The 14,772-nt window shown below is 48.7% G+C and overlaps 1 protein-coding gene and 1 non-coding gene across 5 annotated transcripts in view; one reads left to right on the top strand and one right to left on the bottom strand.

Moving 5' to 3' along the window:
• Positions 1 to 14,031, bottom strand: part of LOC137475933 (USP6 N-terminal-like protein) — a 76,289-nt gene extending 62,258 nt beyond the window's left edge. Inside the window, exons 1-2 of one of the 4 annotated variants that reach the window (XM_068193817.1) lie at positions 13,919 to 14,031; positions 1,665 to 1,746 (exon numbers count right to left, since the gene is read on the bottom strand). The gene's annotated coding sequence lies outside the window, so the exon portion shown is untranslated. Of the gene's footprint in view, positions 1 to 1,664; positions 1,747 to 6,166; positions 6,371 to 6,420; positions 6,439 to 13,918 lie in introns of those variants that run through there. The other 3 variants (XM_068193819.1, XM_068193818.1, XM_068193820.1) reach the window with 3 other exon arrangements.
• A 65-nt stretch (positions 14,032 to 14,096) lies between these two features.
• On the top strand, positions 14,097 to 14,169 carry TRNAA-AGC (transfer RNA alanine (anticodon AGC)). The gene has a single exon. It is a non-coding gene; the product is annotated as a tRNA-Ala (tRNA).
• The last annotated feature ends 603 nt before the right edge of the window (positions 14,170 to 14,772 follow it).

The raw sequence follows: 14,772 nt of genomic DNA, 5'->3' as shown, positions 1-14,772 counted from the left end.
TTGTTACAGGAAATCCACTGCAATTCAGGCATGAGAAGGGAATTACCTGGGATTTTGCCACCTGAGTCACCGGGAGTCTGGGACACTGACTCAGTGCTGGCTCCCCCAACTCAGACACACCTGCAACAACTTGCTAGCAAATGGAGGCACTCCTACCTTTGCTGTTCCCTTCTTATTGTGGTTTTCCCTTTAAGAAGAGGCCTTTTACAGCAGAAAATTAATTAAGAAAAGGAAAGCATAAGAAGCATAAGAAGACTGGTACGGGAAGCACAGGCAGTGCTCAACTAACCAGCTGTGCTTTCAGATCCAAAGTGGAGGGCACTTTTGCTTGCATGCTGTGATAAACCCCAGGAAATACAAGAGAATCAGGTGGAAACAGCTCCACCCTGACTCCTACTCCTCTTCACATCTGCAGCACCGCCCAGACAGTCCTGGATGAACCAGGTTTTCAAGAAAGATCTCTTTCCATAATGAATCCATTTCACTTTTTTAGGGATCAAGAAAGCTCTATGCAGCAAGTTGTGATTATATCCTTAGACAATCAAATGGGCCATTCAGGCAAGCTAAATGCAAGGCAATGCCATTTTTATGAGATCCATAAGGCATAGATGTTTGCAGAAGTAGCTCCTTTTGCTCCTATGGCAAACTGAAGGTTTGAGTTCAGTGCACCAACCCTCCTTCATTAACTCTCCCACAGCAGGATCACGCACCTGCTTTTCAGACCTCCCCCGAGCAACCACAGATGGCAAAATATTCCACTCCAATTCCAGTTGCACACGCACCTCTGATCAGCTGTGAACACAATTCCAGATAATACCATAGTAGACTGCAACCCAGCCCTATATTTTCCCCTCTTCAAAGTAAACCAGAAATTGGAATTGAGATGCAAGCAGACCTGCTCGTAGCATAGTAAGGGGCACCACTGAAATATGTTTGGCATCTCAGGGACTTCAACTGACTTAGGCAATGCACTTAGAATGTCAAACAGCTGCAAAGAGTGCAGATTAGATTTTTTATTTGAGCACTGATGCCTTAAAGCAATAACAAACCAAATAACTCAGGCAAAAGGATGCACAAGGCAGCGCAGGGGAGGCACTACTCCACCCCTCCTGAGAGCAATCAGTGGCAGAGCAGAGCAGTAATTATCCAGGGAGGAATAAGCTGCTACAGGCTGTTCTTGCCATACATTAAGAAAACAACAGCAGATTTGTTCATGGTTGGATACCAACATGCACACAGCTCCCTCCCACCCCGCTCGGGATGCAGGCGGATGCACGCCATGGGGGAGCTGCCAAAGGCCAGCAGAGCAGGAGGGCGCAGCAGCCGCCTGCGCAGCCGCGAGCTCGGCTGGGATTCCCCAGCTGGTGCTCCGGGAAGGAAGAGGCAGTGCCTATGTTAGCAAGGAGCATGGCCTCCCAGGGGCTGCTCTGTAGCAATGCTGTTTTCCAGCCCTCTCCTCAGAGGGCTGTCAGCAAGGCAAAACACAAACCTTATCTTCTGCCTGGGTGTTTTTACAAAACCTCTGGAAGGAAAAAATAACTATTCACTGCAGAGCAGTCTGCACCACAGGATCCATTCCACACCCATCGGGCAAACCATGCACACATTTCACCCCTGGTCATATGCAGCCCCTCTTGCCCTCACAAGGAACATGACAAACATACCTGTTCAGAGCAACAGTTTCTCCTATAGCACCAACAAGGAGCCAGAACACAATTCCCATTGGCATACAGGAACTGGCAAATTCTGTAAGCATTAGAGAGAATAGTAATTAGTGACATTAATGAGCTGGCTGGTGAAAAGGAAGGATGCCAAACCAATCTCCGAGAATCAGGAGGGTGTTAGATCCCTGCCCTGAACACACTCCTGTCTAGCCCTGGCATCACAGCAGAAGTATGTGGCATGAGGCTGTCGGGGACTTCTCTAAAATCACAGAAGGAAGCCAAAGTAAAAGGCAAGATGATGATTCCCAAACCAAGGCTGTTCATCCAGTAAAGCCTCCTAAACAGTCATTGCAATGAACATAACATCTACAGGCAGGGGTAGAGAAGAGACTGGTAAATGGGATGGAGGGGATCACCTACAATGCCCCTACTGTGCTCCCTGAGATGCTGCTGATGATCTGCTCCACAGCACCTGTGCAATTTCTTCTTGTTTGCAGAGGAGGCAAATCCCACATGATGTCAGAGCCAGGCTGCTTCCATTTTTCCATCACCATTATTGATTCATCATTTTAGTTTCATAATAAAAAAGGCTTTATATTTTCCACTGATGGCTGTATAAAGCTTTTGTACCTTAGTCACACAGAAGACATTTAACCAGCACTGAGCAAGAGCTGTGACAAAAGTCACCTCTGCAGGCTGCAAAAACACCTCACTTCAGGCATTTGAAGTGCCCGCTGCATGCCAAAGAAAAGATAGCAGAAATGTTTTACTGGAAACAATTCTAAGCAGCCACAAGGAGAAGTTTTTCTGATGATACAACTGAAGCAAAGGTCACCACATCTAATGTAATTTTACTTTTCCCATCCTGTTCATGCAATTGTTCGGGGATAGCAAGGAATGTGGTGGATGAAGGACCATCCTCAGACACACTGTAACACAGGATCTGGAAGCTGAGAGAGGTATGGAAACAGTGAGACAACGTCTCTAGTCAAAACACCAAATCAGCAAGAGGAAGGTACAGAATCAGCCTGACAATGTCTCATGTACTTCCTGCCAACTGGATCTCATTATGTACTGTGAGAAAACTTACTCATGCAGCACATTGGTTTACCCTGGACTGAGAAAGAGAGACTTGCTTGCTTTCCCCAGTCACTGCAGGTGATTCAGAGAACTGTCATTGCCAGCTGGTATTTAAAGAACTGAGAAAAGTCTAATCCCTTTGTTGTTCCCTCTCACTCATTTTCCCCTTTCCCATTATGGAAGGGCTGAAGGCATTTCTAAAGATGAAAAAAATGTTGAAGGACACAAGACCACAGCACAGACCTTGGACTCCAGCCTCAATCACGAATTTTCCATCACCCTGTTGCTCTACATTACCAAAACACAAGAGTTATTTACTCCAATTATGTACTTCCAGGAGGGTCTTCTGTTGTTCTTTTGAAGCCAGTAAATGAACACTGTTCAGCAGCTCTACAAGGACAGAAATAACAAGACAAATCCAACCTGGACAATAATCTTCAGCAGTAGCCTATGTATAAAGGTACGGAAAGCAAGGAAACTCATACCTTAACTTCACATGGATTAAATCTGAAGGGGGGATGCTTTAGCTTCGTAGGACTTCATCTGCACTGGTATTGACCCATGCCTGCACCAGGGCTCAGCACATGGGGAGTATCAACATGAGGGCCATAAAGACAACCTTTTCTCCCTTCCTCCTCCAGTTCCTTTTCCATTTAACAACTTTTTCAATGCGACTCCTACTCTTATACAATGCTGCAGAAACATCACTGGCAAAGTTTTAAGTCCTCGCTTCCCAGTACTGCCAAGCAAGGCAAAAAGAGATGCCTGAAGCTTTCTTAAGTGCTGCTGGATTTAATCAAAGCCACATGAAGGTGGCCTGGCTTGCCCTCCGAAAGCAACTTCAGCTCTCAGACAAAGCATGTTGTCCCACAACAGACAAATATACTGGAAACACAGCAGAGTGCTAGGGAATCAGAGTGCTCAGCCTCCTCCTTGGTTCCCAAACTTCCTTCTTGCAGTGCCCAGAAGAGTCACTCGTCCTAGGGCTGCTGCTCCCCAAGACAGCACCAGGCTCCAGGCAATGCAGAGCACAGATGACACATGACAGCTAAGCTCCTCTGCTGCTTTCCTGCAGCTCCAACTTGTGCATCAAAATATGTATTTCTCAGTGTCAACACCCCAGCAGACCCTCTCTGTCCTTGGCCAAGAAGACTCCTTGCTTGTTGCAGACTGAAGTAGTGCTGCAGAAACACGATAAGCTTTTGTTTCATCTAATGCAGCAAACAAAGATTCACCAGAGTTTATAAAAAGGTTATGAAGCAAGGGAGCAGAGGACTGAGTGATACTGGGCAACTACAAAGATGGGGCATCCACAACTTTTGGGGGCAACCTGTTCCAGTGCCTCACCACCCTCATCACATAAAACTTCTCCCTTATATTCAATCTAATGTTCTCCTTGATACATTCAGCAGGAAGCTTTATTTAAAAGCTGTGCTCCAAGTCCTCCCAGAGGGAAACCTCCCCTGGGTTAAGCGGGAAGCCAAACTCTGGCAGCATGTACACGAAGCCATCAGTCAGCAGTGCCCCACAAAGCACTCTTCCAACACTGTAGCCTCCCAGAAATATTAACGCATTTGGCAATCCTTGCCACCCTTCTACATGGAAGGAAACTAGAGTAGAAGCAGGACATGTTCTACCAGGGGCTGCACAGCTGCTCTTCAGCAAGCCATGCCCACTCCCACGTGCTCATCAGCTCAACTGATCCAAAACTACCCTCTGCTGCCACAACAGACACTGCTGTCTTTTCCCTCCCCCTACTTCTACACATCCCAGTCATCTCTACACTAGAGGTAGCAACCATCATTTGCTCGATTCAACTGGAAGCCATCTCAGAAATAAGAAAATTAAGGGGAAGACTTTTTGGCAGGAGAACAGCCTCAGATCAGCTAAAGCTTGATGAGAAGCATGACCTCAGAAAGATGGCACATGTGGAAACCTAGATGAGGCTTCAACCCATCATATATTTGTCTTTGCACAGGGGTAAGTCATATAAAATCAGTTTAACAGCGCCATTCACTACTGAGCGTGCTCAGTCACTCACTTGTCTAAAGACCCATCCAAAACAGCCCAGTGATTTGCTCTCTGAGGTCTCCAAACTAGGCTGGTGCATCCCAACAACAACACACCACAGCTATGCAGGCCTTGCAACTTACCAAGGCACAGCAGTAAAATAAAATTCCTCCAAGAGGTTTGGGGATATTTTTTTTTTCGGGGGGGGGGGTGGGGTGGGGGGGAGGGGGGTATTTTGTCATAGCTGGAAGGGTGTTCTCAAATGGTTTCCAGGAGCAGAGAAGCAAGGACAAGCATATGCAAAGGATCTAGCAAAAGCTCCTAAGCAAAGCAGACAGCAGGAAGCTGAAAATAAATATGCAAAGCCCTTTGCAGCACCAAAGTTCAAATCCATCTGGATAGTTCTAAGGCTGTCACGGCAGCCCATAGAGAGGATTTTCCAATTCCTTGCAGAGAAACCCTGGAAAATAATGATGGAAAAGTAGAAGCACAGGCTCGAACTCTAAGCCAGACCTTCAGCCCAACACATGACCAACTTCAACAGCACCAGGAGTGTGGAGGGAGGAGAACACAGCCAGCATGGTCCTCACAGGCTGGCTTTTCCCCAGCACCGGGAAGCTTGAGCCCCCTCCACCCCCACCTTGCTTCTCCTTTGGCACAGGTGTGGATGGAGGGGTTACAGCAGACACAGGTGCAGCACAGGATATCTATCTATCCATCTGCCAGCACCAGCCTTCACATGCTAGCCAGTCACCTCACCTCCAAAACCAGCAAGAGTCACAGTCCCCACCTAAAAAGTACACACCACAAAGCTGCACTGAGTAGAGGGAGCTGATCCATCAGCTTGCCCAGAGGTCCCATCCAAGCATCCCAGCAGCAGTCTGACTAGCTCCCCACCACTAGCTCCTTACAGAGGGGAAGGAGGTAGAGTAATCCTGCTTTGTTTTTCTGAGTTACACAACATTAGTCACACAGGCTTCTGCCCCAGGGCCCCAGGCAAGCCTTGCCTTCGATGGTTGCTGCGTGCTCTCACTGAAACCACCAACTCTCGACAGGAACAGACAAGCACAGTTCAAAAACTCGCATTCGAGCCTCCTTTTCACGCCTTTCACAGAAATACCCAGAGCTGCCCCTCCACTTAACACAGCTCTATTTTTCCCCCCCACCAGAAAAAACACCCAATTACTCAAACTGAATTTCCATAGCATTAAATCAATTAAGCAGCTACACATCTCCAACTGGCCCATTCCCAGTTTTTCTGATAACACAGACCACATGCACACCCCCAAAATATCCCAAAGCATCCTTAAGAAAATCATGGACTTTGTAATAAAGCTCAAGCTTTCACCTCTGCAGAAATGCATCTTAGTTAAAAAATAAATCACAATGGATCAATTCAAGTCAGTTTTTACCGAGAAGAGCTTCAGAAGTCAGCTGCAGCTTGGTGTAACCACAGACTCATGTGAGGCAGGACACAAGAGCCATCACATCCATCATGTCACACATCCAACATTCAGGCTGGAGAACTTCCAGTTGCCTGCATGCCGCCTCCCAGCAGCAGGGGCCTGGGGCAGAGCACAGCTCCTTAGCTTGCAGAGAAAAGCAGCTCATTGCACTCACCAAGACACCAGTGACTACTGATAACAGGTGCAAGCAATGCCCACACCTGTTTCTAAGTACAGCCGAGCTGCCAAAGCAATCGAGAGAGCCAAGCCCTTCAGCTGCACCTCCGCAGAGGTCTCCTGGACCGTGCCACAGCTCTGCTTTCCCCACTGGCTTTGCAGCACCAGCAGGAATCGCTCTGCAACACAGTCTTGCAAGCAGATGCCTGCAGCGGAAGCAGCCTCTGGTGCACAGCCTCTTTGCTCATTTTAATGCAATTTCTTGAAATCAAACAAGAACAGCTAAATTCATTCTCTCTGAGCTCCAGCAGGATAGTCGCTAACCCAATCTTTTCATTTCAGTCTGCCATTTCCAGCAGTCAGAGAATATGGAGTAGAAGCATTGTTTGAGCCACAAACTAAAGAACAAGCATTTCTCAGGGGCAAATAACCCTCCTGCCCAGCCTCTCTGGGAATGGGCCTCTCTGTCCATTCAGCTATCCCCATGCCAGATCCAGCACCCTGCTGTAGGTGATGTGCGGTCTCCCAAATACTGATCTGCTTGGATATGCCACAGGATGAGGTCACTGGAGATCCAGCTGGCATCCATGCCCAAGGCAGAAAAGCAGTAAGGGAAGAGATCCCTGTAAAATCCAGACAAAAATCTTGAAAAAATGTTTCCTTGGACACACGGGAGGCTGACAACAGCCCACTGCCAAAGAGGGGCAGAGATATCCCTGGCCCCTTCTCCCTCCTATTTCCTCCAGCAGAATGGAGGGAAAAGGTCTGGCTGCCACAGAACCTGTCTGCCATCAGACTGAGCGCTGGCATATAAGAGGGTGAGATGACAACAATTTCCATCCAGACTTTCAGATGTTAAAAGCGTGGCGAGGGCAATGCTGCAGGAAAGAAAACTCTCTGAGTTCTCACAAGTCTGTCGAGGGCCAGAATAACTGAAGGGATTTATAGACCCAGACTGAAAGCACACACACACTTGCTGAGCTGAGTCCACCCCTTGTATTGACACATGTATGGTGCAATTTTTTCCACAGAAACCGGATTACAGCACCCTACTTTAGGAGGTGACTAATCACATTTTAAACACATCAACTGGCAACAAGTTCAGCCCCTTCAGTGGTTAAGATCTTGTGAAGCTCATTGGCTTTCTCAGCTATATGTTACATATGCCCCCTTCCCACTCCAAATTCAACTTCAAGTTCCACCTGTGGCACCTCACAGCATCTTTCTCTCACAGCATGGGAAACCCTGAGCAAACTCCAGCCAGATCTCCTTACCACACAGAGGTATCAAAACACAGCCATCAGGTCACCCCTGCCGAGCCTGCTGGGGGATTTATACCACAAGCTCAAGGCAGGCAGAAGGACAATGCATCAGGCTCTGCTCAGCCTCCAGACATTTAGAGCATCTCTGGGAGGTCAAGTGATGGTCCTACCAGCCCTTTATCCAAGGGAGCCAAGTGGTGGGTGTTTGTCTACCGTAGCTACTGTCAGCCTGGTCAGCTCTGCAGCAAACTTGATGGGAATGCAGCTGTGGCTCAAAAATACGTTGGTAAAGAATAAATCCAGTGCCAGGCCACCTAGACTAGCAGCACCAATGTGGCTCAATCGTGCACCTTGGCCACAAGAGACACCAAACAAATTAATGCTTTGCAGGTCAGATATAGGTTTCCCAGTGAAACTTATACAGCAAGTCAAGGAGCAAAGCAAATAGCAAAGCTTTGAACTAATTTCAGTAACTTTATCTGGTTAGCATTGTAAGCAGCAGCAACAGAACAGGTAACACTTCTGATCCACTCTGTTACCACCAGAGGAACGAACACATTACATCCTTCCTGATAAATCCCCCCATTCATATATCAACACTCTCATGATCACTTTTGACTCATGGAACTGAAGGGGGAAGGAGAAGAGATACTGTAAGAACAAGGCACCAGTTTTTCAAAAAACTGAATTTCTAAATATGCAGGTCATTTTCCTACCTGCTCCTTCATCTACTCTGTATTGAAATGTTTGAAAGGACACATAACTCACTATCAGTGCTACCCTGCTCCACTCAAGCCCAAATCAGATGTCAGAGCATTAAAAGAAAGAAAGGAGACACTAAAAAAATTTAACTTGGGGTGAGAAAACCACACTACTAAGCTAAAACTTCTGTAGTCAGCTATGATGCAAACAGAAGTTTTTTCAAAGAGCAACTGCAGTAGCTCTGACTGATACCATATCCCCCCAACATCCTGCCACCACGGTGGTGAGTGGCAGATGTGGCTCTCGCATGCATGTCCCTCACTGATTAATGAACAAAACTGAAGGCTAGGGGAGGCAGGAGATTTAAAAACTCAAGACAATCTGCTTTTGATCCTGATTTCTGGTGAGTGAATTGGCCCACAGCATGTGCATGAAGAAGGCAGGCATGTGTGCACAGCTGCTGCAAAGAGAAGTAAGAGATGCAGGAGCAGACTGAGGCTGGCTGTCCCAGCTGCTGCTAGGTCACCAGCAAAGCATGCACCTCACTTTGCCCAGTGAGCCACTCTCCCCCACACCTCTTGCAGCAAGAGGCACCAGCAAGCTGCTGAATATACCAACAAACAAGCATTTTGAGCAAGCTGGCTTTAGTTCTGCTGTCAGGACACCAGCAGGCACCCAAGTCCTAGCTAAGGGGATCAGATATGTACTGACAGACACTCAGGCAAAGCTGAAGTGATGGGAACACCCAAGGGGCTGAGCATCCCCAGCACCTGCTTATTTTTCATTGAAATTTTTTCCCTCACCTCGGACTGATGACAAGGAAAACCCTTCACTGAGCTCCAAAAGATGAGGCAAGTGATTTGTTTGCTTGAACTTTGGGGTACCACAGCACTGGGGCTCACTGGCACTGTGAGCTCCCACCCTGTCAGACACAACTGCTCAGCTGCTGCTTGCAGCACGGGAAGCTCCTCTGCAGAAAGCTGAATGGTGCTGGCTCCTGTGCTTGATTTCCAGGATCCAAGCCACAAGGAGAGCTAAAAATATCCCAATTAACCATTCCTTTTCAACACAAGATTTGATGATGGTGCCACAAGGGTATTATACAACTGCAAACAAGAAGATGTGATCTGCAAATCAAACTAAGAAAAGTGAGAAATCAGAAAGAATTCAAACCAAGCTAGCCAGAACTGTAAGCTCTGAATTCAAGCATGGACCTCATTGCCAAAAATGTAGAGAAGCTTGTGCTAGTTGCAATTGTGGTGGCTGGCTCTGAGGTGCTTGCAAGCTTTCTGGTGTGACACACAAAGGGTATATAATTTCTGTCCTGCACTGATTATACACAGAGAGCTCCTTCTGGCTATAGCCCATGCAAGCTGTCTCCTGGATCAGCTGGCTGCTTAGCATGGTGCCATCCTGCATGTCAGGAGTTAAGCAGGAAACTTTTATTCCCTGTAAAACCCATTGCAAAGAGACAGCTACGCTCTGGAGCTAAGGATTTCCTCACATGAAGATTTAGAAGCAGATTTTTTTATCATTGCCCAGTCTTTGCAGTGACATGTAGACTTTAAACATTTCTGTGGGTAATACTGGAGTACATTACTCACAGCAGTGCACCCGGGAGAACCAGCAAATCCTCTCCATTTGAGCCCGAGCGTTAGCTTTACCGTGGAATTACATTTATCTCTCTGGCACTGGGCTCTCATTAATGGAATTACCAGGCAGGCTGCTTCAGACTTAACACTTGAGAGAGGCGGGCTGGGATGGCTCCGCTCCAGCCTCAGCCCGCGAAGCCGGCACTGTTTCTCCATCCTCCAGTGAGCTGCCGCCCGAACGAGCCCGACCCCGTCCCCGTGACGAGAGCCAGGGAAACAAAAGGAACAACCCCGAACTGTCCAGGGCAATCAATATCTTTCTAGGAACATCCAGGCTTCTCGCCAGCTTTCTTGCAACCCCGATTTAGCTCTTCTGCAGTGCAGAGGGGGATGGCACGCGCAGGAACAACCCGGCGGGATGCGGAGCCGGCAAGCGTGGCTGGCACTCGGGGAGACACTTAGTGGGGACAATCTACAGCGTCCCTCTACAAATACCTTAAGCTGAGGGTGTCAAAGCAAACCCACGGCTAGAGAGCACCCACCCACCTTGAAAATCAGAGCAAGCACTCCAGTCTGAATACTTCTTTCAGAAATACCCACTGCTACTTCAAACTGGGAGGTGTATGGCAGAAAACCAGCTGAGATTGCTACCCTCAGTACACGAGAGTATCTTGCACATTCTAGAAATCTGCCTTCCACCACACAGCAGCTCTTGCAGCGCCATGCTGAGCAATCTGCAGCGTGGCATGAACCAGCCCTTTAAAGAACCCTGCACTACCCAGTAAAATGGACAACTGGGATGTCCCAGGCTGCCAAGAGCTGAAGGAGATGCAGCAAGCACAAAGCTGCACTGATAGCTCTGCAACTTCAGCATCTCTGCGGGCTCTTCTTTACACAGAGCAGCTGTATGCTTCTTTAGGTGGTATATTCCCAGTCACCTGCAAGGCAACTTCTATAATCTCAGTATGGATGGAGCACAAGGAGAAAACAGAGATCCACCAAAACCTGAACAATACTTGCCCAGCATTGTTCAGGAGCACAGCTCTGCCAGAGCAAGTGGAAGACAGAACGGGGAAAGCAAGCACAAAGTTTATTTATTTGCAGAGCACAGACACATCCTTCCAACAGCTTGAGCTGTGGGATCTGAACTACTCTCCCCTGTAATTAAAATGAAGGAGAGGAAAGCACAGGCATTACTCCGGCATGACTGTGAAGGACTGACAAGCTTTGAGTTTCAAAGTCCACCTTAACACACATTCTTTGGAGCGATTTTAATTCTAAAGAAAATGAGAAAAGAGGTTTTGCTGTGGGAAAAGCTGCTGTACAACCCCATTATTAAACCAAACAAGACACAAATGAGGGAGGGCTGTGGCTGGGGTTGACGAAGCAAGGCTGAAGACAGGCCTCTCTTATCCCTGCCCCTGCATTTGCTCTGCCAGGAGCTCCCAGCAGCATGATTCAGAGGCAGACTGCCCTGTGACAGGAAAAACACACATAACACCAGGGGGTGAAACCTCACATCTGAGAGCATCTATGCAAAACACAGCCTGAAACATATTTTCCAGCTCCACAGAGTCAGCTTGATACTTAGCAAAACCAAGCTGGTGAAACGCTGTCATGTGTGTTGCAGGTAAAAGTCCTCAGCAGGAGAGACTCTCAAGCATCTCCTGGTTTACTCCATATCAGAAAAAAGAAAAAAAGAGAAGCCCAGGGTAAGACTGTGGGGTTCTGCAACTCAGGGTGATGTAAAAAAGAAAAAAAAAAAAAAGTACATAAGTGCAATGCTCTCCAGTGTGGTACACAGGGGAATAGCTACAAAAACTACTTTCTTTTCAAAAAAACTAATAAGGGTAAGGAGCCATCAAAATTATGAGTCAAGCTCCAAGATAAGAAATCATACTGCTGGATGGGTGCGGCTGCCTGCTTGTTTGGTTGCTGTTGGGTTTTTCTTAAAGATAAACATGTCTTTCAGAACATGTTTGTTGGCCAATCTTCTCTCTGACAAAAAAAAAAAAAAACCAAAAAAACAAAAAACAAACCAAACTAAAAAAAAAACACAGAAGGAAGCTCACAACCGTGAAAACGATAAATGAGAGACAGGAGAGTTTCCGAAGAGCTCTGAGGTCATGCTTCACTGGCCCTTTAAAGTAAGATGCAACATGTCAAAAAGAACAAAAGAGGAGTAAATTTAAAATTCCAAGTATTTCAATGAAATATCATTCAGAGAACCTATTAAGCAAACTCTGCAAGAAGCAGACCTCATTCACAGAGCCCAAAACCTGTCAAGTAAAATAAATAAAAAATGTTTTGCCCCTATTTCATTTGCAAAGCTGTTGATATATAGGAGTATTTAATCAGAAATTCATAGTCTGGAGGAGGATAGCTCAGCAAATTCATCCAGAAAAAGTAACTTGTATATCACAGGCAGAACTAAGGCAAATTGCTTAGGAAGGGTATAAAATTGAGCAGAGAATGGTTTTGAAACCAGCGAACGATGGCTTGAACACAGCCAAGGTAGAAATAGAAAAGTACTGCAGGACAGCAATGTGTAAAGCACCCAGGAACTCGATGGAGCAAAAGCCACAGCAAGTCACATCACTTTCACCAAATTCCCTGCTGGCTCAGTGAATTGCAGTGACTCGGTGACCAGGATCGCTGCCTGCAGCCTGGCCAGCTCAGCCCAGGACTCTGTTGCTCTCCACGTAGCTAGGTGTTAAGCAGCCACCACCGCGGTTATACAACAAGGTTATTTTGTAATCACTTTGGTTCAGAAAGTATTTTACACTGGCCATCAATGCTTCTTGAGTTTTGTCATGTCTGACTCAAGAACATCAGAGGAGAAGAAAAGCAATTGAGCACAAGGCAAGATATTTACCAGAATGACATGTTTTTAACTGAGTCCTGGATATTGGTACTGCTGAACACGGCCTTAATTAAACACTGCAAGCCCACCAACAGCTTCATCTTCCTCAGCATAGCGCTGGCAGAGAAACGATCCAATGCTCTCATCTGCTTTGCTATGCACCCCTTGATTGAGGGCATCCCCTTTTCCCGCATCCAAAACGGGCACCAAAATCCCATCTGGTCAATGCAGCTCGCCTGAACACTCCAGCACATGCCCCCATCTGCCATTTCAACAGGCACCTGAAGTTCCCTGCTCCAGAGCCAGCATCTCCTTCCTTGTCCAGCAGGGAAATTGCTGCCTTTAACTCTACTCCAGCTGGAGCACAAGAGCAAACGGAACCATTTCTTGGAGGAAAAGACCTCCCGATTCACCACGGTGCCAGATTTCACTTCTGTGGGTGTTGTTTTCAAAGGAGACATTGCAAGGCAAGGCGGGGAGAACCGACTGCCCGCAGCAGGTTTGCTCATCCAGGCACTTGGGCATCCCCGCTGTCCCAGCCAGGCGCAGGGACCCAGCCCGATGTCCCAGCATGGATGGCAGCAAATACTGGGGGCTGCCCGGCCCGGCCAGGCCGAGCGTCACCGCGAGCCCCGCGGGGCGCAGGGGCGGTGCGGGCTCTGCGCCCCGAGGGCCGTGAGGAGCTGCCGGGCAGGCGAAGCCGCCCTGAACAATAAGCGGGGTCAAGCGGGCAGCTCCTGCGCCCTTCGCCAGCAGGGAGGGCGGGGTGGGGGCTCGATATTTTATTGGGGGGGGGGGGGTGTGTGTTTGGTTGATTCGTTCTGTTTTGACCTCAGCGCAGCCCCGCCGCGACTCAAAGACCAGCCCAGGCCCCTGGCAGAGCCTGTGCCGGGCGCTCCAGCCCCTGCTCCGACCTCCACACGCACCGCCGCCCCACACACACACAGCCACACACAGCCACACACAGCCGTACGCATCCTGCCCGCCAAACACACAGCCCTTCGCAGCCCCCCACCATTCCCGTCCCCATTGCCATCTCGTTCTCATTGCCGCCCCGTTCCCGCTCCAGTTCCCGCTCCAATTCCCACTCCCGTTCCCGCCCCGTTCCCGCTCCAGGTCTCACCGCGGGGCGCATCCTCCTCTCCCGGCGCGCGCCCAGCCCGGCCCGCCGCCGAGCCCCGGCCGTCGCGCTGCCGCGCAGGCGCACGGGGAGCTCCGAACGGGACGCGCAACAGCCGGCGGCGCACGGCATCTCGCGAGAGGTGAATATGAGTGTCCTGGGCAGGGAGGGCCCCCAGCGCGGGGAATTAGCTCAAATGGTAGAGCGCTCGCTTAGCATGCGAGAGGTAGCGGGATCGATGCCCGCATTCTCCAGCTACTTTTCGTGCTCTCGGTGGCCAGCCTGCTGCCTGTTTCCATCGCAAGCCGCAGCATTACTTAGTGGCTCTGCCTTTTTAAATTGCTTATATTCTTATTTGCTTCCTTGACATTTTTAAAGACCACAGAATATGCCGGGTGGGAAGGGGCCCACAAGGATCATCGAGTCCAACTCTTGGCCCAACACAGGACACAACAAAAGTCACACCATGTGCCCGAGAGCATTGTCCAAATGCTTCTTTAACTCTGTCAGGCTTGGTGACATGACCACTTCCCTGGCGAGCCTTTTTCAGTGCACAGCCGCCCTCAGGGTGAGGAACCTTTTTCTAATATCCAGCCTCAATTTCCTCTGACACAGCTGCAGGCCATTCCCTTGGGTCCTGTCAGTGGGCACCAGAGAGAGGAGATCAGTGCCTGCCCCTCCTCTTCCACTCACGGGAAGCTGTAACTGCAGTGAGGTCTCCCCTCAGTCTCCTCCAGGCTCAGCACAGTGAGTGACCTCAGCTGCTCCCAGTACAGCTACACAGATACGTTTGCCTATCCTGTGCTTAAGGCAGGCAGTTCACTGTCTGTGTATTCCTGGCACTGCAAGAGGGTCTT

This window comes from Anomalospiza imberbis, chromosome 6 (assembly GCF_031753505.1).
Source record: "Anomalospiza imberbis isolate Cuckoo-Finch-1a 21T00152 chromosome 6, ASM3175350v1, whole genome shotgun sequence".
Classification (NCBI taxonomy): Eukaryota; Metazoa; Chordata; class Aves; order Passeriformes; family Viduidae; genus Anomalospiza; species Anomalospiza imberbis.
The sequence above is the reverse complement of the archived record's forward strand: the minus strand, read 5'-3'. Positions and strand labels throughout refer to the sequence as shown.